Raw genomic sequence first — 23538 nt, 5'->3', positions numbered from 1 at the left:
TGAAGGTATAAGGTATATTTGACAAGGTTGAAGTTAACCCTGATCGGAGAGAGACGGAGGGATCCCCCCCTCTCTCTCTCTCTCTCTCTTCTCGGCAATGTCATTTTGCCAAGTGAAATCGGCGGTTTAGCAGTCGGCATAGTCCTTCGAGGATCTCGTAACAATCCTTGAAGTCCTTGCCAGGACGAGGAATATCGAGAGAATTGTACAAGTTGAAACGGCGCGGCTTACCTCTCCGAATCCAATCTCCTGCCCCTACGAGCGCCGTTTCGTTGAAAATCGTCGTCGATTTTCCGCTTCCGACGACGTAACCGATAATATATCACGTGACCGCGGCGGCGGCGGCAACGCTGATCTACAAGTTAATTAGTCTTGAAAAAAAAAAAAAGAAAAAAGAAAAAAGAAAAGAAAAGAAAACGAATCTTAACCCGGGTTTTATTTTACCAGCCCGATATTGGCTACCTCGAAAAACCATCTCATCCCCCCCCCCTTCCAATATATCGGGAAGTTGGTAAAAACTTTTTTTCAATTTCACCGATTCCTCTCTATTATGCTTCTCCGTACACTCGTAGGAATTATATAATTGCGATGAAAATTTTGCGACAGAGATGTAAATATTGAAAATTATCGGTGTAAACTGATCTTGGGTTGTTTTTTTTTTTTTATTCTTTCTCAATTTTTTTTTTTACTTCTTTACTTTACGTTAACAAACTCGTAAATTTTCTTTTTTTTTTTTTAGCAAAAATCGCGCCTTCGACTTTCCAGTGTTTGCCAAAAGTGGAAAAACAGGAAAAATAAAAATACACTCGACAGCGTTACCTGGGGAAACTCATAAACCAATGAAATCGATTTGATTTTTTGATTTCGGATGACCCAGCGGTTGGTTACAACCGTCGCAGCGAAGCAACTTTGTTTTGTTCGAGACGTCACCGCAGAGATTTCCTGCCAACGGCATAGTTTTTAATATTACTTACCTATATTTTCAGGAAACATTCTTGAAATGTTACGCTATAATACCGTAATCGGTTAATTTAAGATACTTTGCCTTTATCTTGTGAAAAAATGTTTAAAAAAAGTGTCATTTTTTTCGAGTGCCAAATTAAAAATACACCCCCCACCCCCACCCATTAAAAACAAATCCGCGAATCGTTGGTTGCGTTAAAATGAGACGAGAATCCCTTTCGATATCACGACCCGTATATATTATATTTATACGTACATTCCCGCAATGCAAGGACGAAGGATCTTGTAACGATTCGAGGTAAAGATTTGACCGGCCAGAATTCCGCGGCCCGTGATCGAGAGAGAGAGAGAGAGAAAGAGAGAGAGAGAGAGAGAGAGAGAGAGAGAGAGAGAGAGAGAGAGAGAGAGATGCGGGCAAAGTGAAGAGGTAGCAAGGATTCGGAAATTGGAAGATATATATCTTGGAGGTAAAAAGCAGGCAGGCTTGTAGATCGCGGACCGAGCTTTAGGAGACCGTGGGAAAAATCTTCTCCTCGGGCACGGGGAAAACATTTGATTTATGGAGGGGACTCGATGACAAACCCCCGCGTTTTCCCGCGGATGTGCCTCATTCGATTATCGTAAAAATATAAATATCTCCTACCCAGGTGAATTCCAATTCTTTACTCGCGGAGAGGCAAGCCTTTTTTTTTTTTTTTCATTCATTCTTCTTGCCAATGAAAAGCCCGATAAATCAGCGCCACTGAAGTAACGTCGAGGGATCGATTTTCGGTACGAAAAATTGTCGAAAAATTCAAGGTTTCGGCTTTTTTTTTTTTTTTCACACAGCAAACTTTATTTCGTATTCGAATAAAATTAATTTTTTTTCTTTTTTTTTTCTTCGTTTGGATAATTGTTGCTAAATTCAAACTACGAGGAATGATTCTATCGATGGATATGAGGCACGGAAAGGACGATTCGAATCGTCGTTGTGAAAAAGTTGTTGCGACACAAATTTTTTCCCTTAAAAATCCTTTCGACGAATTTATCGATTTCAGGTTATGTTGATCAAGTGTTTTTTTCTTCAAAGCAGCAAAGTAACGTTTCCCTTGAAAAATATACACAGATATTTAGAAATCTGCGTTTTTGTAGCTGTTTTATTATCGAGGAATTTTTTTGATCCTTGCGTGAGAAAAATTTACTTGTAACTGTAAAGTTGGATAGAGAGAAAAATGATAGAGCAGTATTTTTGCTTTTCTTAAACGAACAAAAATCGCAAGCATTAATATCAATTAGCAGATCAAAAACTACAATGATTTAATCACATCAATCACGTTGCAATTTATACATAACACCAATATATACGCACGTGAATATGAATCACAAGATCAGTGAAATTAAATTTCCGCAACATCCGCAAAAAAAAGTTTTACAACGATAAAGATGAAAAAAAAAAAAAAATGCGACCTGATTACTCGGTGCAAAATTGCATATTTTCTTTCCCTTTTTTGTTATGAAAATATTCCCAATTCGATGAGCAATTTTTATTTTTACTTTCATTCGCAAGATACGAGAGCAGATTTAAAGCTGGGAAAGATATTCGTGGTTGAATTCAACGAGGCAACTTGCACCAACTGCGAGAAACGTTTTTGTTGCGCGTAAAAGAAATATAAAATCTTTTTATCCAGTCCGCGCATAATCTGCAAGCTCGGAACTTCCGACTTTCATGCTTGCGTGTTATATCATGGGTGTGCAGTCTGCGTTACCAGCCAAAGTAAACGCTGCTGGCTGAACTGCGGAGCTTCGATGAAACGATAACGAGGCGCTTCTGTGCTTGCAGCTAAGCTTCAACGTAGGTACATGCGTCATAAACATCGTATAAAAAATCAAGAAAGGATGTGTGGATTAACGAGGGGAAAAATCTAGGAGCGAAAATAAGAATTCAAAGCCTTACGATCCGATTGAAAACGTGCTTTCAATTATATTTATTTTCACGTTAATCGTGCGCGATTTTCTCCAATTTTTCCACTTTTCCAACTTCTTTCTTGTCTTATGAAAAAAAAAAAAAAAAAAAATCTTTCTCGGCTTTTGTTCACTTCGTAATCGAAAATATGTCGTGTTCCGAATATTTTATTTAATTAAAATTTTCTTTCTTCCTTTAGAATTTCTAAATGAAACTCTTTACACAATTTAATATAATTGATATACCGTTTCAACGCCGTACATGTGACGAATTACCGTGAATTATGAGAAACTCAATTTAAAAGCGGATAAAGTTGTCGCAGTAGCGTTATACGAATAAAAATGTATAATACGTAGATGAAAACGAAATGAGGAATATGAAAACAAAGTTAAGCTCAATGCGAAGAGACAAAAGTTGATATTTTTCATTCGTCCGTTTGTTTTTGTTTTTTGTTTTTTTTTTTTTTTTACTCTGGCGGAAAAAGGTATTCCAGATTTCCCTGGGATTTATATTTTTGCATGACAATTTTTATATCGTCGGTTATATTTCATACGCCTTTATATAGATGATTATATACGTCTAAGTGTCTATATTTGAATAAATTTGTTTTCAAACATCTGTTATATGAGCAGAAAATTAATTGCGCGTCTAATTGATTATTATCGATAATTTAACCTTCACTAAATTCCTATATAATCCAGAATTTGTAAAAACTTTACTTCTGTCCACAGGTGTATAATTAACGTATGCTCGAAATTTTAATAATAATAATAATAACATCATCGACACTGTTTGCTTTTTCATCCACATATTCAAATTTGATATTTTTTCTTAATCCGATATTCAAACAATCGGTTTCTCATGTTTTCACATATTTTCCATACGTTTAATAAAGTCAAAAAAAATCTAAATATCAAGGTAAGAAGGTTAAATAAAAGTGTAAGAATTTTTCAGACAATTTTCGATGACAGACAGAAGACGGATTAAAAAATTAGATTTCAAACTTTGACGAATGAAATATAATCACTTCGAATAAGGACAAATTTTACTAGTTTCTCGTTTTTGTCTTTCATATAATAAATTATCAACACTTTTAATCAGTTTTTCAAAATAAATTCATTATATATTACTATAAATTTATTATTACACGCGTAATAAGTAAAAATACGATTTACTTCGGCACGTTTTCTTTTCGGAACGATTTGACTTCAACTTTTATACCCTTCAAAATTACGAATCAATCAAATGAATAAGCCATGTGCTAAGAAACAAATACTAGGAATCGAGTTTTTACTAAGAAGTTAGAATTTCATGGATGGCATTTTTGCATCGAACGCTTGATTGAAAAAAAAAAAAAAAATACAATCAATCAATTACCGAATTCATTCGATGATATCAGCATTGAGAAAACTAAAAAACGTGTAAAAGAGAGAGATAAACAGAGAGAGAAAAAGAGAGAAATAGACGGCAGATTCCGGCGTGATTCCACCCCTAATATGTATATATATATATATATATATATTTGTGTGTCGGATATTTCACCCTTCTTGAAATTGGCAAAAAAAAGATTCGAAAGGACTGATTCGCCTCTCCGCCTTCTATTGCTCTTTCTCTCTCTCTCTGTCTCTCTCACTTAAGATAGAAAATAGAAAACAGGAAGAAAACAAAAAAAAAAAAAAAAAACGAGATCCCCAATAGAGTTGGAGAAAGATTTCTACAGAGAAAAACCGAGGGCTTTCCATCCCGCACATTTTTGCGCGGATTTAAGCTCCCGCATCGCATCGTTCTGTTATTTATAACCCTAAGTGTACAGCTGTAGTTTTTTTTTTTTTTTTTTTTTCCATCGTTGCTTCATTCAACAGTTCGATAATCAAAGACCTCGTTTGTTCCTCTCGTCAGTGTGGTGAAAAAGAAGATTTAGATGTTTTTAGAGAAAATATTGATTTTAGCAAAAATTGAAACGCTGATTTTTCATCGAATACGCAGTGTTCCAACATCGACGAGATTTTCTGTTTCTATGGTTTTCAGTATTTTCCAAAATATGTACATACATTCTATTTTTTAGCTTAATTTTTTACTATTTTGTAAACAGATGTACTAGGGCATAAATTATTCACGAGTATAATTATACGATTAATTGGTCAAACAAACAGCTGCAGCTTTCACACACACACATATATATATGTATATATATATATATATATATGTATGCATAACGCCTCTATGGATAAACAAACAAGAAGTTTCGGGTATGTAATTTGTAGGGCTGTTTAGCCTCGTGTAGTTAATTCGTAGTTTAAACAACGGCTGACACCTCCCAAACTTTTGATTGCATTTATTTAAGCCCCATGAGCTTGGAGCCCAAATTTACTGACCTTGCAGTTGCCATTTAAGTTCTCCCATGATCAATCATAGATCATTAATTTCATTCGGTAATTAAATCTGCAACTATCGTAAAATCGCTAATTTTCTCAGCGAAAAAGTTTGTGAAAAATTTGCAAAACTTGAATAGTTATTTCGTAAATGTTGACTCTTTGGAACTCCCGATATTCGTTACTTCGACAACTGTACGATGTTTTCGAATATTTTTTTAACATCTTGTGATGATACTTCAAATTTCGATATAATTTCAGTGAATAGTAATTCGGTCATTAAAGCTTCGAAAAATATCGAAAATCTGTCCGAAATATCAGTTTTGAAATTTGCGCCTTAGACGGAGTAAATAAATCGAAATAAAAAAAAAAAAAGCAGACTACTTTTCAAGCGTAAAATTGTAGTTAAGAAGTCAAGTACTTTAAACCTTGATTCGACGATTTACATGTAAAATAAATTAATCTCAGGCACCTTTTTTATTCACTTTAAGAGAAGACAAAATACGCGATGATAATTTTTTCACCCTTGCAAGCGGGCAAATAACGAGGGAAAATTTACAAGCCATAGAAATTTCATTGTTAGGTATTCGTTTAAAACTTGTTTTCAGCATCAAACGAGGATGAAAATTGTCATTCTGGTGGGAATTGCGAAGTTCTAATTCCATGACTGGGTGCTTTGGCCCTTTTCGAATAGCAATAATAAAACGGTTCACCTTCGATTTCATGGGGGTCCAGCGGTTCGCCTCTTCTTCGACTCTTTCTTTCCCTTCACTGACTAGATCGAAGGGACCGAGAGCGGCGTAAAGTAAGCTGAGAGCATTAATTGCTCGCCGAGAGGCAATCGAGGTCGGATTGTCACTGGCCATTAACGCTGAGGGTATGAAAGATGGCCACTTGAGAGATCGTTTCCGCGAAATTTCCCGAGTCTTTCGCTTATACGCCTGCAGCAGTTTGGAAATCCTGCGATTCGGAAATTGTAGTTACAATTCGTGAATCATTCGACACGCCAAGAATCGGTTATACTATCGTTAATTTCATTTCCGCTGGATGAGGTCCTCTCTCGATAAATTACCGATGCGAATTTTTTATTACTAAGAAGACTCGATGAGATGACGTATATTTCAAGGGGTGATTCGGTCAAGGAATCATGGTGTCGATATCATTCGAGGTTGTTTCGTGATTCTCTAAAATCACACTGAAATCAGTAATATTAGAGTAAGCTTCTGCGTCAGGAATCGTTAATAGTCACGAGAAATCATTTGGGATTACGGATATCTCTTTGTAATTTCAAGAAATCATTTGGAATCTTAGAAGTCGTGAGAAATTGCACGAAATCGTGGGAATCATGAGAAATCATACGAAATAGTAGGAATCATGAGAAATCGTATTGAATCTAAGAAATCACGACGAATTATATGAATATTTCAAAAATCACGAGTAATGTTAAAAATCATGAAATATAAAGAATCGTGAAAAATCACCTCATCAAAATAAAATTATTTGTAAGCGATCTCTCTTGATCACTCCATTAAATACAAATAAAACAAAAATTTTCTGCTCAGTGAAACATCCTTGGGTATATTTTCGATTGGCAGAATAATTGAAACGAAAAGGTGAAAGACTGTGAGATTGCAGCTCGGAATAATTGAAAAAATTAAAAAAAAAAAAAACCCCATTTCTATATACACTGGAATTTCGGTAATTCGAAATTGATTGAACTTTGCCTTTTCCCAAATTACTTGTTACAGAGATTTAAGAGAACCGTGCTATTTGATATTTTATTCAGAAAGGTAAGGGAAAAAGACACGAGGGAGGTAAGAAATGCCAGCTTTCATTTTGCACGTTTCTTTTCTCTTCTTTATCGACGGCGAAACTGTAGGTCGAATCTAATCAGAGGGCGGAAATTAACGGAAGAGAATTTCAGGAAAACTGACTCTAAGTACGTGACAATGACCAGCATTTCAAGATTCTCTTTGCTTCGGAGTAAATCGAGAGATACGGCAAATGGCCAAAAAAATTGCAGGAATAAGAAAAAAAAAAAAAAATAATAATAATAATAAATAAAAAACCACATTGGAATTTTTTTTGGACGATTAATTATTTCGCGAAAATTTGCGAAGGTTGTTTAAATTGACATACATTGAAGGAATTTATTGTCGGGTGGAAAGATACGAAAAACCTGTAAACTTGAATTTAGAACTTTTTGTTTGTTAAACATTTTTGTAAAGCATACTTAAAGTTTTCAATTTTGAGATCATCGAAGGTTTTCGATTCAGGTAAAAAAAAAAAAGCATTTCGAGTTGAAACTCCGGTTGATTTTAATACAAAAGGTCTGTATCTTCACTTGATGACTATTTGCATTTCAAAATGTGTTCCAACAATTTTTATTTTTTTTATTTTTCCACAGCCTATCACAATTTCATTCAATTTTCAAGACAAAAATTGCGCCGACAGTGAATTCATAAAATTCACGACTGTGGTGCGATAAATATTGTGGTTGTGAATAGGTGTTGGGGGAAAAATTGATTCGATTCTGAGAAGCGAATTGGAGTCATCGAATTCGAAGGGTCAAATCGAGTTCTGCGTCACGATTCGCAGGACTAACCTTCCATAAATTGCCGTATTTCAAAGTCTGAATGTTTGATTATTCCGGGATGTTTTAGCGCCAAGCCGATACGATCCGTCGAGTTACGACTTTAGATTTACGTGATGCGAATAGCCATGTAATTCGGAGATTACGTGATTCGCGAGACCTTTCAGGGTTGGGGGATTCCCTCCTCCAGCAGGTGGCGAATTTTACCAACTTCCGAATCCTGATAATCGCGTTCCAGTGCTCCAGGGCATCGGGTATTCAAACCGCGAATGAGTTTTCCTCCATAATAAACGTATTACGTTCGAATCTCTGCTATATTAACCGATTCATTGTACGCTTCGATTAATCGATGAGGAGGATTAAAAAACAATAAAGATTCCATCGTGAAATAAAAAAAATAACTTTTTTTTTTTTTGAGAAAACACTGACCCTAGGATTTTTTTTGTTTTTTTTTTTTTTTCGTTTTCTAAAGTGGAATTTGCAGCCTTTCTTAATTCTCCACTTCAATTGTTTTTCCAATAAATCGATGAATCGGTTTACCGGTAAAAGTATTATTGAAAAGGCTGGTCGCTCGATTGATTGGAAAAACGATTGAAATTTAAAGAGTCGATTCGTTGCATCAAAGATTCATCTGATTAGGCGATAAATCGAAAATATGATTCGTTGAACTGACCGATTGGTTAGATTCAGGATAGATTGAAATGACTGATCGAATGATTGAATAAACGATTATTAAATTGTCTGATTGAATGGAAAGTGATTATCGAATTGGTCAATTGATTAGAAAACGGATTGATTAAACAGGAAGATTCGCTGAAAGCACGGATCAATAGAAAAAACGATTGATTAAAAAAACAAGAAATTGAAAAGGCCGATTGGTTAAAATGACTGATCGAACGGGTGAATTCATTGAAAAAGCGATGTGTTGAAAATGCGATCAAACAGAAAGGCCGGATAGTTGGAAAAATGATTGATTCGAAAAACGATTAGCTAAAATGGCTCGCCAATCGATTCATCGGAAAAACGATCGACTAAAGGTCCGATTAATTTTTGGAAAATTCCATTTTTCATTGATTGAAAAATGATTATTCCAACTTTTGATCAATTCTATCGATCCTACGTCCAGCATTTTTTACCTTCTCGAAAAAATTCGACTGACGATAAACTGATTCCGCGGAAACTCCGTAGATTACGATAAAAAATTAATACATTAATTAAAATATGCGATTATTTTTGGGTTATATTGATTTCTGTAAAACTTTTGTAGGAGATATTGAAAAAAAAAAAAAATAAAGTGATGAAACCCAATGAATTACCGGAATTTGTCGAGCATGACATCTTTTGCAAATGTGTAAAACCACTAATTTCCGAGATATCTGCACGTATTTCATATTTAATAAAGCACCAGAGGCGCAAACTCTGCGTGCCTCGCTCTTTATCCCTTAATATTGAATTTCCGGCGCGTCTATGAGCTCTGGACTGCATCCAGACCGAATTTAATTCAATTTAACCTCGGTATTGAGCGCCAATTAGTGTTATGATCGCCGCTGCGTTCCACGACAATCTCAAACCCGGATGACAACGTAATTTTCCGAATTACAGAATCCGAATACTTGACGAAAAATGTAGCCTACAGACTTTTATCATAACAAAAAATAAAAAAAAAATAAATATACATATATATATATATATGTATACAATAAAATGAATCACATCTGCGAGAAATCTTTAAGGGAAGTTAAAATTCTGAATCATGATAATTTGGAAACGAATTGTCAACGTAATCACTCTCACATTATACATTTCAGTCTTATGAATTAATATTAAATTGAACTTGACTAATTACTAAATCGTTTTGGTATTCGATCTTCATGTTTCTTTTTTCTTTTTTTACCTTTAAGGAAACACCATTTCACGGTAAAAATTTTCATAAAGAAATTCCGTTCAACATCGCCAGGAAGCATGCTCCGACCTTGTTAATAATTCTATGGTCGCATTACGCGGGCAGACGCGTCGTGAAAAAGGGTTGATGTTTTTTTTTATTTTTTTTTCCTTCCCTCAATTTAAAGGGTTGCAGAAACCCTGAATTAAAATCAATCAACCCCCAATGCCGGTAGACACCAGAGTGAAAAGTTATGAATCTTTGAAAGGTTCTTAGCAACAGATTCATGGTAAAACAATATTCGAGCTGTATGGTATAATAATAATATTGTATATCGATCCAGGATTTAGAAATTATTTCCATTTCATTTTGCGTCGCGAGATGTCGAAGTAAAAGATGAGAAAAAAAAAAAAGAAAAAGAAAAAGAAAAAAAATGGGGATGAAAAAAGCACGAACTTCATTCACGACTGCTCGTCCTGTCGTTCCTTTTTTATTTTCATTTTTATTTTTACTTCTTCGTTTTTCGAAACACATCCAACGAGATTCAAGTTGAACCGAAAATTGGAGGGTTTAAAAATTATTTTCATTTCATTGTCATCGCGTGTCGAGTTTTTCAAGTTGAAAAAAAAAAGGAAAAGAAGAAAAAGGGAGGGGGAAGGGGACGGGACGCAAATGGTAAATGATCCAAGATTCAAGAATCCTCGTCCTCGTGGTTCCTTTATTATTTTCACTTTTCATATTTATTTTTCCTTGTCTCTTGCAACACGTTTCGCTAAACGTGTACTAAGCGTACGTGAATAACTGCGTAAGTTGAGGAGCGAGATATATATATATATATATATATCCAGGAGCTTACGCGCCTGCAGGATGTGATGAAAGCTGTGCTTGCACGACTCCTTCCGCCACGTTTCGCTGCCGTATGGTTTATGATCGTTCGTCGGTGGGGTTTTTTTTCTCTTGGAAATACTTTGCGCGCCGTCGCGAAAATCGCAGAAATTGTTCTGCAAACTCAGCGACGCCAAATTGGCAGATTGGCGGGCCGCGAATCTTGCGTCGCGAAAATCGCGGAAATCGTTCTGAAAACTCAGCGACGCCAGATTGGCAGATTGGCGGGCCGCGAATCTTGCGTCGCGAAAATCGCGGAAATCGTTCTGCAAACTCAGCGACGCCAGATTGGCAGATTGGCGGGCCGCGAATCTTGCGTCGCGAAAATCGCGGACCCAGTTCGGTACCTAGAAGCCTGACAATGATTTGCCATGATGACTTATAATGATGAAAACCGTCTGTACGAGGTTGAGATTATCATACGACGAGAATAAATATTCCCGATAGGACTGATGAGACATTCTTGGCGTAGAATGTTTACCGCCGCATCAGAATTAGAGAATAATCCCCGACGAAGCTTCCTGTATCATCAGTTACTTCCTCAATTCACTTTCAGACCAGTTCGCGTGCTGAGAATTGTTCTGCAAACTCAGCGACGCCAGATTGGCAGATTGGCGAACCGCGAATCTTGCGTCGCGAAAATCGCGGAAATCGTTCTGCAAACTCAGCGACGCCAGATTGGCAGATTGGCGGGCCGCGAATCTTGCGTCGCGAAAATCGCGGAAATCGTTCTGCAAACTCAGCGACGCCAGATTGGCAGATTGGCGGGCCGCGAATCTTGCGTCGCGAAAATCGCGGACCCAGTTCGGTACCTAGAAGCCTGACAATGATTTGCCATGATGACTTATAATGATGAAAACCGTCTGTACGAGGTTGAGATTATCATACGACGAGAATAAATATTCCCGATAGGACCGATGAGACATTCTTGGCGTAGAATGTTTACCGCCGCATCAGAATTAGAGAATAATCCCCGACGAAGCTTCCTGTATCATCAGTTACTTCCTCAATTCACTTTCAGACCAGTTCGCGTGCTGAGAATTGTTCTGCAAACTCAGCGACGCCAGATTGGCAGATTGGCGGGCCGCGAATCTTGCGTCGCGAAAATCGCGGAAATCGTTCTGCAAACTCAGCGACGCCAGATTGGCAGATTGGCGGGCCGCGAATCTTGCGTCGCGAAAATCGCGGAAATCGTTCTGCAAACTCAGCGACGCCAGATTGGCAAATTGGCGGGCCGCGAATCTTGCGTCGCGAAAATCGCGGAAATCGTTCTGCAAACTCAGCGACGCCAGATTGGCAGATTGGCGGGCCGCGAATCTTGCGTCGCGAAAATCGCGGAAATCGTTCTGCAAACTCAGCGACGCCAGATTGGCAGATTGGCGGGCCGCGAATCTTGCGTCGCGAAAATCGCGGAAATCGTTCTGCAAACTCAGCGACGCCAGATTGGCAGATTGGCGGGCCGCGAATCTTGCGTCGCGAAAATCGCGGAAATCGTTCTGCAAACTCAGCGACGCCAGATTGGCAGATTGGCGGGCCGCGAATCTTGCGTCGCGAAAATCGCGGACCCAGTTCGGTACCTAGAAGCCTGACAATGATTTGCCATGATGACTTATAATGATGAAAACCGTCTGTACGAGGTTGAGATTATCATACGACGAGAATAAATATTCCCGATAGGACTGATGAGACATTCTTGGCGTAGAATGTTTACCGCCGCATCAGAATTAGAGAATAATCCCCGACGAAGCTTCCTGTATCATCAGTTACTTCCTCAATTCACTTTCAGACCAGTTCGCGTGCTGAGAATTGTTCTGCAAACTCAGCGACGCCAGATTGGCAGATTGGCGGGCCGCGAATCTTGCGTCGCGAAAATCGCGGAAATCGTTCTGCAAACTCAGCGACGCCAGATTGGCAGATTGGCGGGCCGCGAATCTTGCGTCGCGAAAATCGCGGAAATCGTTCTGCAAACTCAGCGACGCCAGATTGGCAGATTGGCGGGCCGCGAATCTTGCGTCGCGAAAATCGCGGACCCAGTTCGGTACCTAGAAGCCTGACAATGATTTGCCATGATGACTTATAATGATGAAAACCGTCTGTACGAGGTTGAGATTATCATACGACGAGAATAAATATTCCCGATAGGACTGATGAGACATTCTTGGCGTAGAATGTTTACCGCCGCATCAGAATTAGAGAATAATCCCCGACGAAGCTTCCTGTATCATCAGTTACTTCCTCAATTCACTTTCAGACCAGTTCGCGTGCTGAGAATTGTTCTGCAAACTCAGCGACGCCAGATTGGCAGATTGGCGGGCCGCGAATCTTGCGTCGCGAAAATCGCGGAAATCGTTCTGCAAACTCAGCGACGCCAGATTGGCAGATTGGCGGGCCGCGAATCTTGCGTCGCGAAAATCGCGGACCCAGTTCGGTACCTAGAAGCCTGACAATGATTTGCCATGATGACTTATAATGATGAAAACCGTCTGTACGAGGTTGAGATTATCATACGACGAGAATAAATATTCCCGATAGGACTGATGAGACATTCTTGGCGTAGAATGTTTACCGCCGCATCAGAATTAGAGAATAATCCCCGACGAAGCTTCCTGTATCATCAGTTACTTCCTCAATTCACTTTCAGACCAGTTCGCGTGCTGAGAATTGTTCTGCAAACTCAGCGACGCCAGATTGGCAGATTGGCGGGCCGCGAATCTTGCGTCGCGAAAATCGCGGAAATCGTTCTGCAAACTCAGCGACGCCAGATTGGCAGATTGGCGGGCCGCGAATCTTGCGTCGCGAAAATCGCGGAAATCGTTCTGCAAACTCAGCGACGCCAGATTGGCAAATTGGCGGGCCGCGAATCTTGCGTCGCGAAAATCGCGGAAATCGTTCTGCAAACTCAGCGACGCCAGATTGGCAGATTGGCGGGCCGCGAATCTTGCGTCGCGAAAATCGCGGAAATCGTTCTGCAAACTCAGCGACGCCAGATTGGCAGATTGGCGGGCCGCGAATCTTGCGTCGCGAAAATCGCGGAAATCGTTCTGCAAACTCAGCGACGCCAGATTGGCAGATTGGCGGGCCGCGAATCTTGCGTCGCGAAAATCGCGGACCCAGTTCGGTACCTAGAAGCCTGACAATGATTTGCCATGATGACTTATAATGATGAAAACCGTCTGTACGAGGTTGAGATTATCATACGACGAGAATAAATATTCCCGATAGGACTGATGAGACATTCTTGGCGTAGAATGTTTACCGCCGCATCAGAATTAGAGAATAATCCCCGACGAAGCTTCCTGTATCATCAGTTACTTCCTCAATTCACTTTCAGACCAGTTCGCGTGCTGAGAATTGTTCTGCAAACTCAGCGACGCCAGATTGGCAGATTGGCGGGCCGCGAATCTTGCGTCGCGAAAATCGCGGAAATCGTTCTGCAAACTCAGCGACGCCAGATTGGCAGATTGGCGGGCCGCGAATCTTGCGTCGCGAAAATCGCGGAAATCGTTCTGCAAACTCAGCGACGCCAGATTGGCAGATTGGCGGGCCGCGAATCTTGCGTCGCGAAAATCGCGGACCCAGTTCGGTACCTAGAAGCCTGACAATGATTTGCCATGATGACTTATAATGATGAAAACCGTCTGTACGAGGTTGAGATTATCATACGACGAGAATAAATATTCCCGATAGGACTGATGAGACATTCTTGGCGTAGAATGTTTACCGCCGCATCAGAATTAGAGAATAATCCCCGACGAAGCTTCCTGTATCATCAGTTACTTCCTCAATTCACTTTCAGACCAGTTCGCGTGCTGAGAATTGTTCTGCAAACTCAGCGACGCCAGATTGGCAGATTGGCGGGCCGCGAATCTTGCGTCGCGAAAATCGCGGAAATCGTTCTGCAAACTCAGCGACGCCAGATTGGCAGATTGGCGGGCCGCGAATCTTGCGTCGCGAAAATCGCGGACCCAGTTCGGTACCTAGAAGCCTGACAATGATTTGCCATGATGACTTATAATGATGAAAACCGTCTGTACGAGGTTGAGATTATCATACGACGAGAATAAATATTCCCGATAGGACTGATGAGACATTCTTGGCGTAGAATGTTTACCGCCGCATCAGAATTAGAGAATAATCCCCGACGAAGCTTCCTGTATCATCAGTTACTTCCTCAATTCACTTTCAGACCAGTTCGCGTGCTGAGAATTGTTCTGCAAACTCAGCGACGCCAGATTGGCAGATTGGCGGGCCGCGAATCTTGCGTCGCGAAAATCGCGGACCCAGTTCGGTACCTAGAAGCCTGACAATGATTTGCCATGATGACTTATAATGATGAAAACCGTCTGTACGAGGTTGAGATTATCATACGACGAGAATAAATATTCCCGATAGGACCGATGAGACATTCTTGGCGTAGAATGTTTACCGCCGCATCAGAATTAGAGAATAATCCCCGACGAAGCTTCCTGTATCATCAGTTACTTCCTCAATTCACTTTCAGACCAGTTCGCGTGCTGAGAATTGTTCTGCAAACTCAGCGACGCCAGATTGGCAGATTGGCGGGCCGCGAATCTTGCGTCGCGAAAATCGCGGAAATCGTTCTGCAAACTCAGCGACGCCAGATTGGCAGATTGGCGGGCCGCGAATCTTGCGTCGCGAAAATCGCGGAAATCGTTCTGCAAACTCAGCGACGCCAGATTGGCAAATTGGCGGGCCGCGAATCTTGCGTCGCGAAAATCGCGGAAATCGTTCTGCAAACTCAGCGACGCCAGATTGGCAGATTGGCGGGCCGCGAATCTTGCGTCGCGAAAATCGCGGACCCAGTTCGGTACCTAGAAGCCTGACAATGATTTGCCATGATGACTTATAATGATGAAAACCGTCTGTACGAGGTTGAGATTATCATACGACGAGAATAAATATTCCCGATAGGACTGATGAGACATTCTTGGCGTAGAATGTTTACCGCCGCATCAGAATTAGAGAATAATCCCCGACGAAGCTTCCTGTATCATCAGTTACTTCCTCAATTCACTTTCAGACCAGTTCGCGTGCTGAGAATTGTTCTGCAAACTCAGCGACGCCAGATTGGCAGATTGGCGGGCCGCGAATCTTGCGTCGCGAAAATCGCGGAAATCGTTCTGCAAACTCAGCGACGCCAGATTGGCAGATTGGCGGGCCGCGAATCTTGCGTCGCGAAAATCGCGGAAATCGTTCTGCAAACTCAGCGACGCCAGATTGGCAGATTGGCGGGCCGCGAATCTTGCGTCGCGAAAATCGCGGACCCAGTTCGGTACCTAGAAGCCTGACAATGATTTGCCATGATGACTTATAATGATGAAAACCGTCTGTACGAGGTTGAGATTATCATACGACGAGAATAAATATTCCCGATAGGACTGATGAGACATTCTTGGCGTAGAATGTTTACCGCCGCATCAGAATTAGAGAATAATCCCCGACGAAGCTTCCTGTATCATCAGTTACTTCCTCAATTCACTTTCAGACCAGTTCGCGTGCTGAGAATTGTTCTGCAAACTCAGCGACGCCAGATTGGCAGATTGGCGGGCCGCGAATCTTGCGTCGCGAAAATCGCGGAAATCGTTCTGCAAACTCAGCGACGCCAGATTGGCAGATTGGCGGGCCGCGAATCTTGCGTCGCGAAAATCGCGGACCCAGTTCGGTACCTAGAAGCCTGACAATGATTTGCCATGATGACTTATAATGATGAAAACCGTCTGTACGAGGTTGAGATTATCATACGACGAGAATAAATATTCCCGATGGGACTGATGAGACATTCTTGGCGTAGAATGTTTACCGCCGCATCAGAATTAGAGAATAATCCCCGACGAAGCTTCCTGTATCATCAGTTACTTCCTCAATTCACTTTCAGACCAGTTCGCGTGCTGAGAATTGTTCTGCAAACTCAGCGACGCCAGATTGGCAGATTGGCGGGCCGCGAATCTTGCGTCGCGAAAATCGCGGACCCAGTTCGGTACCTAGAAGCCTGACAATGATTTGCCATGATGACTTATAATGATGAAAACCGTCTGTACGAGGTTGAGATTATCATACGACGAGAATAAATATTCCCGATAGGACTGATGAGACATTCTTGGCGTAGAATGTTTACCGCCGCATCAGAATTAGAGAATAATCCCCGACGAAGCTTCCTGTATCATCAGTTACTTCCTCAATTCACTTTCAGACCAGTTCGCGTGCTGAGAATTGTTCTGCAAACTCAGCGACGCCAGATTGGCAGATTGGCGGGCCGCGAATCTTGCGTCGCGAAAATCGCGGAAATCGTTCTGCAAACTCAGCGACGCCAGATTGGCAGATTGGCGGGCCGCGAATCTTGCGTCGCGAAAATCGCGGAAATCGTTCTGCAAACTCAGCGACGCCAGATTGGCAAATTGGCGGGCCGCGAATCTTGCGTCGCGAAAATCGCGGAAATCGTTCTGCAAACTCAGCGACGCCAGATTGGCAGATTGGCGGGCCGCGAATCTTGCGTCGCGAAAATCGCGGAAATCGTTCTGCAAACTCAGCGACGCCAGATTGGCAGATTGGCGGGCCGCGAATCTTGCGTCGCGAAAATCGCGGAAATCGTTCTGCAAACTCAGCGACGCCAGATTGGCAGATTGGCGGGCCGCGAATCTTGCGTCGCGAAAATCGCGGAAATCGTTCTGCAAACTCAGCGACGCCAGATTGGCAAATTGGCGGGCCGCGAATCTTGCGTCGCGAAAATCGCGGAAATCGTTCTGCAAACTCAGCGACGCCAGATTGGCAGATTGGCGGGCCGCAAATCTTGCGTCGCGAAAATCGCGGACCCAGTTCGGTACCTAGAAGCCTGACAATGATTTGCCATGATGACTTATAATGATGAAAACCGTCTGTACGAGGTTGAGATTATCATACGACGAGAATAAATATTCCCGATAGGACTGATGAGACATTCTTGGCGTAGAATGTTTACCGCCGCATCAGAATTAGAGAATAATCCCCGACGAAGCTTCCTGTATCATCAGTTACTTCCTCAATTCACTTTCAGACCAGTTCGCGTGCTGAGAATTGTTCTGCAAACTCAGCGACGCCAGATTGGCAGATTGGCGGGCCGCGAATCTTGCGTCGCGAAAATCGCGGAAATCGTTCTGCAAACTCAGCGACGCCAGATTGGCAGATTGGCGGGCCGCGAATCTTGCGTCGCGAAAATCGCGGAAATCGTTCTGCAAACTCAGCGACGCCAGATTGGCAAATTGGCGGGCCGCGAATCTTGCGTCGCGAAAATCGCGGAAATCGTTCTGCAAACTCAGCGACGCCAGATTGGCAGATTGGCGGGCCGCGAATCTTGCGTCGCGAAAATCGCGGAAATCGTTCTGCAAACTCAGCGACGCCAGATTGGCAGATTGGCGGGCCGCGAATCTTGCGTCGCGAAAATCGCGGAAATCGTTCTGCAAACTCAGCGACGCCAGATTGGCAGATTGGCGGGCCGCGAATCTTGCGTCGCGAAAATTGCGGACCCAGTTCGGTACCTAGAAGCCTGACAATGATTTGCCATGATGACTTATAATGATGAAAACCGTCTGTACGAGGTTGAGATTATCATACGACGAGAATAAATATTCCCGATGGGACTGATGAGACATTCTTGGCGTAGAATGTTTACCGCCGCATCAGAATTAGAGAATAATCCCCGACGAAGCTTCCTGTATCATCAGTTACTTCCTCAATTCACTTTCAGACCAGTTCGCGTGCTGAGAATTGTTCTGCAAACTCAGCGACGCCAGATTGGCAGATTGGCGGGCCGCGAATCTTGCGTCGCGAAAATCGCGGAAATCGTTCTGCAAACTCAGCGACGCCAGATTGGCAGATTGGCGGGCCGCGAATCTTGCGTCGCGAAAATCGCGGAAATCGTTCTGCAAACTCAGCGACGCCAGATTGGCAAATTGGCGGGCCGCGAATCTTGCGTCGCGAAAATCGCGGAAATCGTTCTGCAAACTCAGCGACGCCAGATTGGCAGATTGGCGGGCCGCGAATCTTGCGTCGCGAAAATCGCGGAAATCGTTCTGCAAACTCAGCGACGCCAGATTGGCAGATTGGCGGGCCGCGAATCTTGCGTCGCGAAAATCGCGGAAATCGTTCTGCAAACTCAGCGACGCCAGATTGGCAGATTGGCGGGCCGCGAATCTTGCGTCGCGAAAATCGCGGAAATCGTTCTGCAAACTCAGCGACGCCAGATTGGCAGATTGGCGGGCCGCGAATCTTGCGTCGCGAAAATCGCGGAAATCGTTCTGCAAACTCAGCGACGCCAGATTGGCAGATTGGCGGGCCGCGAATCTTGCGTCGCGAAAATCGCGGAAATCGTTCTGCAAACTCAGCGACGCCAGATTGGCAGATTGGCGGGCCGCGAATCTTGCGTCGCGAAAATCGCGGAAATCGTTCTGCAAACTCAGCGACGCCAGATTGGCAGATTGGCGGGCCGCGAATCTTGCGTCGCGAAAATCGCGGAAATCGTTCTGCAAACTCAGCGACGCCAGATTGGCAGATTGGCGGGCCGCGAATCTTGCGTCGCGAAAATCGCGGAAATCGTTCTGCAAACTCAGCGACGCCAGATTGGCAGATTGGCGGGCCGCGAATCTTGCGTCGCGAAAATCGCGGAAATCGTTCTGCAAACTCAGCGACGCCAGATTGGCAGATTGGCGGGCCGCGAATCTTGCGTCGCGAAAATCGCGGAAATCGTTCTGCAAACTCAGCGACGCCAGATTGGCAGATTGGCGGGCCGCGAATCTTGCGTCGCGAAAATCGCGGAAATCGTTCTGCAAACTCAGCGACGCCAGATTGGCAGATTGGCGGGCCGCGAATCTTGCGTCGCGAAAATCGCGGAAATCGTTCTGCAAACTCAGCGACGCCAGATTGGCAGATTGGCGGGCCGCGAATCTTGCGTCGCGAAAATCGCGGAAATCGTTCTGCAAACTCAGCGACGCCAGATTGGCAGATTGGCGGGCCGCGAATCTTGCGTCGCGAAAATCGCGGACCCAGTTCGGTACCTAGAAGCCTGACAATGATTTGCCATGATGACTTATAATGATGAAAACCGTCTGTACGAGGTTGAGATTATCATACGACGAGAATAAATATTCCCGATAGGACTGATGAGACATTCTTGGCGTAGAATGTTTACCGCCGCATCAGAATTAGAGAATACTCCCCGACGAAGCTTCCTGTATCATCAGTTACTTCCTCAATTCACTTTCAGACCAGTTCGCGTGCTGAGAATTGTTCTGCGAACTCAGCGACGCCAGATTGGCAGATTGGCGGGCCGCGAATCTTGCGTCCCGTGGTGAGAGTGGAACAAAAAAAAAAAAAAAAGAGAAAGAAAAGGAAATAGAGAAAAAAGTGCGATAGAGCTTGATATCAAATAACGACGACGCAGATTTAACACCGGTTATACCCGATAACGTTAGCGCCGCTGTAAATTCGCACGAAAGCCGGACGCGTTTCCTCAGCGACGGCGTGCATAATACACTGGGGAGGGTTTTTTAGATCCCCGTTATACGAGATACTGTATGCGTCAAAACGAACACACGCCCGTCTGACGTTGACCTTAAAGGAGGGTTGGATAACAGGGTTGACACAGCGCCCTTGGAAATCACTAGGATGCTGTACTTGTTGTGTGTAAAGAAAAAAAGGTTTATTTATTATACCGAGAAAAGAAGAAGAAGAATAATAATAAAAAAAAAATAAAAAAATAAAAAAATTTCTCGTCACTTTTGAGAAGAAACATTTTTTTGATCCTTTTTTTTTTTTTTTTTGTCATCATTCATCGTTACCAAAGTAGTTTTTTCAATCACAAGTAAATTCTCACGTTGCGTTCGTGAACTTCGTCGAATCTCGTCGGTATTTGTTTTTTCATTTTTTTTTTTTTTTTTCTTTTTTCAATTTTCAGCTGTTTCATAGATTTTTACAATCGCGCGATTGTTTGCTCGAACGTCACCTTTTTTTTTACTCTCTCTCTTCTTCCAAAGAAAAAGGAAAACTATTATTTTCCAAAACTACGTCCCCTCGCGTATTTTCCCCACCGTTACGTGCTAATTATACGTTTACGGTTTAGTTTAATCGAAAGCGCGAAATGTACTCGAAATTTTTCGAGCACGGTTTGAAAAAAACAAGCACACAAACAGTTGGCCAACTCACCGCGATCCGAACCGCGAATTGTTTGCGAATTTATTTATTTGTTTGTTAATTTCTTCTTTTTTCTTTCTGCTACCATTCGTTTTTTTTTTTTTTTTGTTTCTTCTTTCTCTTATTTTTCCATCCCTCTCATTCTCGCCCCGAACTCCGTTGCTTCTGTTACCGCGTACAATGTAATTTTTACCAAAACTTCGAGCTGGAAACGAACATGCGATACGTGGGCGCTTTTTTCACCACCGACTTTTTATCCCTCGGGAGTATTTCAGGGCCAAAGTACGCCAAGCATACGTATAGCTTATAACCCCAGGTATGCAAATAAGTTACCCGAAACGCCGAGCTTGTCTTCGCGATTTTTCACTTTCAGCCTTTTATTTCCTTTCTTTTATTCTTCATCTCTCACTGTCTCTCTCTCTTTCTTCTTTGATCACATTCCGCGACCTGTGATATTTTATTACAAATTATAACACCGGAAATATTCAACGTGCTGTACTCGAAAAATTTATTATATCTTTAAATAAAAAAAAAAAAAAAAAAAATTAAACACCGGAAGTTACACAGTTTTAGAAAACTTGGGAAAATCTGCATTTCCAAACTTTGAGAATAAGGTGTGTATTCAAAATAATTGTGCTTTATTGAGCGTGAAAATTATCATCGTTCCGGGATTCAAGGATTGTAATAAATTATGCAGAGAATTTAGAGAGAGAGAGAGAGAGAGAGAGAGAGAGAGAGAGAGACAGAAAAAAAAAATTAAACTGTGAATCAAATTCGCGTGGTTGGAATATTCCTGAATCACTCTATAATTCACGAAGTATCTAAAATTTTGCCATTATTCAAAAATCGATCAATGATTCTAACACAGGATTCTCATCACCCTGACTAAAAATCAAAAAAATAACACCAAGTAGAGGAATAAAATTATGAAAAAAACCGTGTCGAATTATCGAAGAGAAAAGCAAAAATCTAAGAAAATGCGAAAAAACTTTCGGGATCGACTTGGCGGAAGTTTATTTCTTATTTATTTATTTGTTTTTTTTTTTTTTTAATAGCCGAGGTAAAAGGAGAGAATTTCGGCTGGTGAAAAAACAGCGAGAGGACGTGACTCGCACTTCCGTTTCTTTCGGCGTCGCGGCGGTTCTTCTAATATTTATACTCGAGGGGTGAGAATAGGGATGATGGAAGTGGCGTTTTTGGACGGGACGGTGTATAAAACGCTGGGGAAATAAACCTGGGACATGGCGACGCCTTTTATATTCCCGTCGTCAGCACCAGCCTGTTTGCTTTTCATCTTTCCGGAAACCGTTTACACTTATAAAAATTACTGTTAACAAAGTGGAACGATCAAAGAAAAGAACAGAACATTCGACCGTAGACACAATCAAATTTCATTCGAAACGATCGGAAAATTTATTTCATCTCAATTTATGATTTCTCCACACATTTTTCATTCTCCCTTGTACCGTGTAAATTTTTTTTTTTTCTTGTTTTTGTTCTTGTGATTGAAATAAAAAATTTACCACCGTCTAACAATGAATTATTCAACAGGTTTATCGATCTATGAAAATATTTTACTCAAATCCTCGGTGATCTATCGTTCCAATCTAACCGATAGGAAGATTTATTCCGATAACGATTTATCGTCCGTTTTTCTTATATTCGATTTTCATTTTTCTTTTTTTTTTTTCTTTTTCTCTTTACAATACCGCGCGACTATTTTATAGGTCACTTGACGCGATCGATGCATTATTACATTTATTCGTGAATGAATCCCGTTCTCGATGTATTTGAAGCGAAACTCGCTTTCGCGAATAAATCGTTGTGAGGTTGAATGCCGTATTTACACTAGCAGACGAATTAGAAAAAAAAAAAAACATCAATTGTGCCTGAAAAGTAAAATAAACCGAAAAACAAGAGTCATTTGAATCAGAGCTCGAAACACGCTGCTGTGTCAATTTTGAAAGCTACGGGCGCGAGTAAATAATCAGAAAAACCAAAAATCAAAATGGTCAGAATTCCGCACATATATGCATCGAAAACTCACAATCACGAAAGAACAAAGCGGTGAATTTTCATTGAGCCAGAAATAATGGAAATATAATATAAATGTATGGAAATTTGAAGTTATAATCATCATTTAACGATTACATCGTTATCGGGCACCATTCGGGTCTTAAAATTTCCGACAGTATCCGTTCTCTCATATTTGTTATTCGAGTTTATTAAATTTGCAATTCTGGCCATTCTGATTTTCAGTTCTTCTGATTCCCTACCCGAAAGTACTTCGCCTGATAAATCTGCGACGCCTCGATAAATCGCTTCAACATTTATCATCAAGCGCAAATATACCGCATGCATGCAACCCATGATCAGCAAGCAATCGGTATCAGCCTTGCAGCGATTCACTACGCCTCGCATAATTGGCCGCCAAAAGCGACAAGGCTGATGTTTGCACAACGTGGCAAGCCGTCGTTGCAGGTAAATATTCGCGAAATTGGCTGACGCTTGATTCTGCCCGAGTTGTCGTTACATGGAAAATTTCCCTGCGCTTCAGCAAATTATACCGCAGAATCTAGTTTCACAAGTTTTCAGCTCTTTATGGGAATTTTGCCGGATTTAGAGAATAATTTTTTATAGAGGTTCAAAATTTTTATGGGGTTTCAGAAAATCTTATGGGGTTTTTCGAAATTCTTATGGGGTCACAAGTTTTTTCCAT

The 23538-nt window shown here is 41.6% G+C and overlaps 1 protein-coding gene across 6 annotated transcripts in view; it reads left to right on the top strand.

Moving 5' to 3' along the window:
* The window catches only part of KaiR1D (Kainate-type ionotropic glutamate receptor subunit 1D), a 259204-nt gene that overhangs the window by 89404 nt on the left and 146262 nt on the right, over nt 1–23538 (top strand). Inside the window, exon 1 of one of the 6 annotated variants that reach the window (XM_046633893.2) lies at nt 23210–23300. The exons of the other annotated variants lie outside the window; for them this stretch is intronic. The gene's annotated coding sequence lies outside the window, so the exon portion shown is untranslated. Of the gene's footprint in view, nt 1–23209; nt 23301–23538 lie in introns of those variants that run through there. 6 annotated transcript variants of the gene reach the window in all.

The sequence above is a fragment of the Neodiprion pinetum genome, chromosome 7 (assembly GCF_021155775.2).
Source record: "Neodiprion pinetum isolate iyNeoPine1 chromosome 7, iyNeoPine1.2, whole genome shotgun sequence".
NCBI classification, from domain to species: Eukaryota; Metazoa; Arthropoda; class Insecta; order Hymenoptera; family Diprionidae; genus Neodiprion; species Neodiprion pinetum.
Note: the sequence above shows the minus strand (reverse complement) of the source record. Positions and strands in the feature narration are given on the sequence as shown.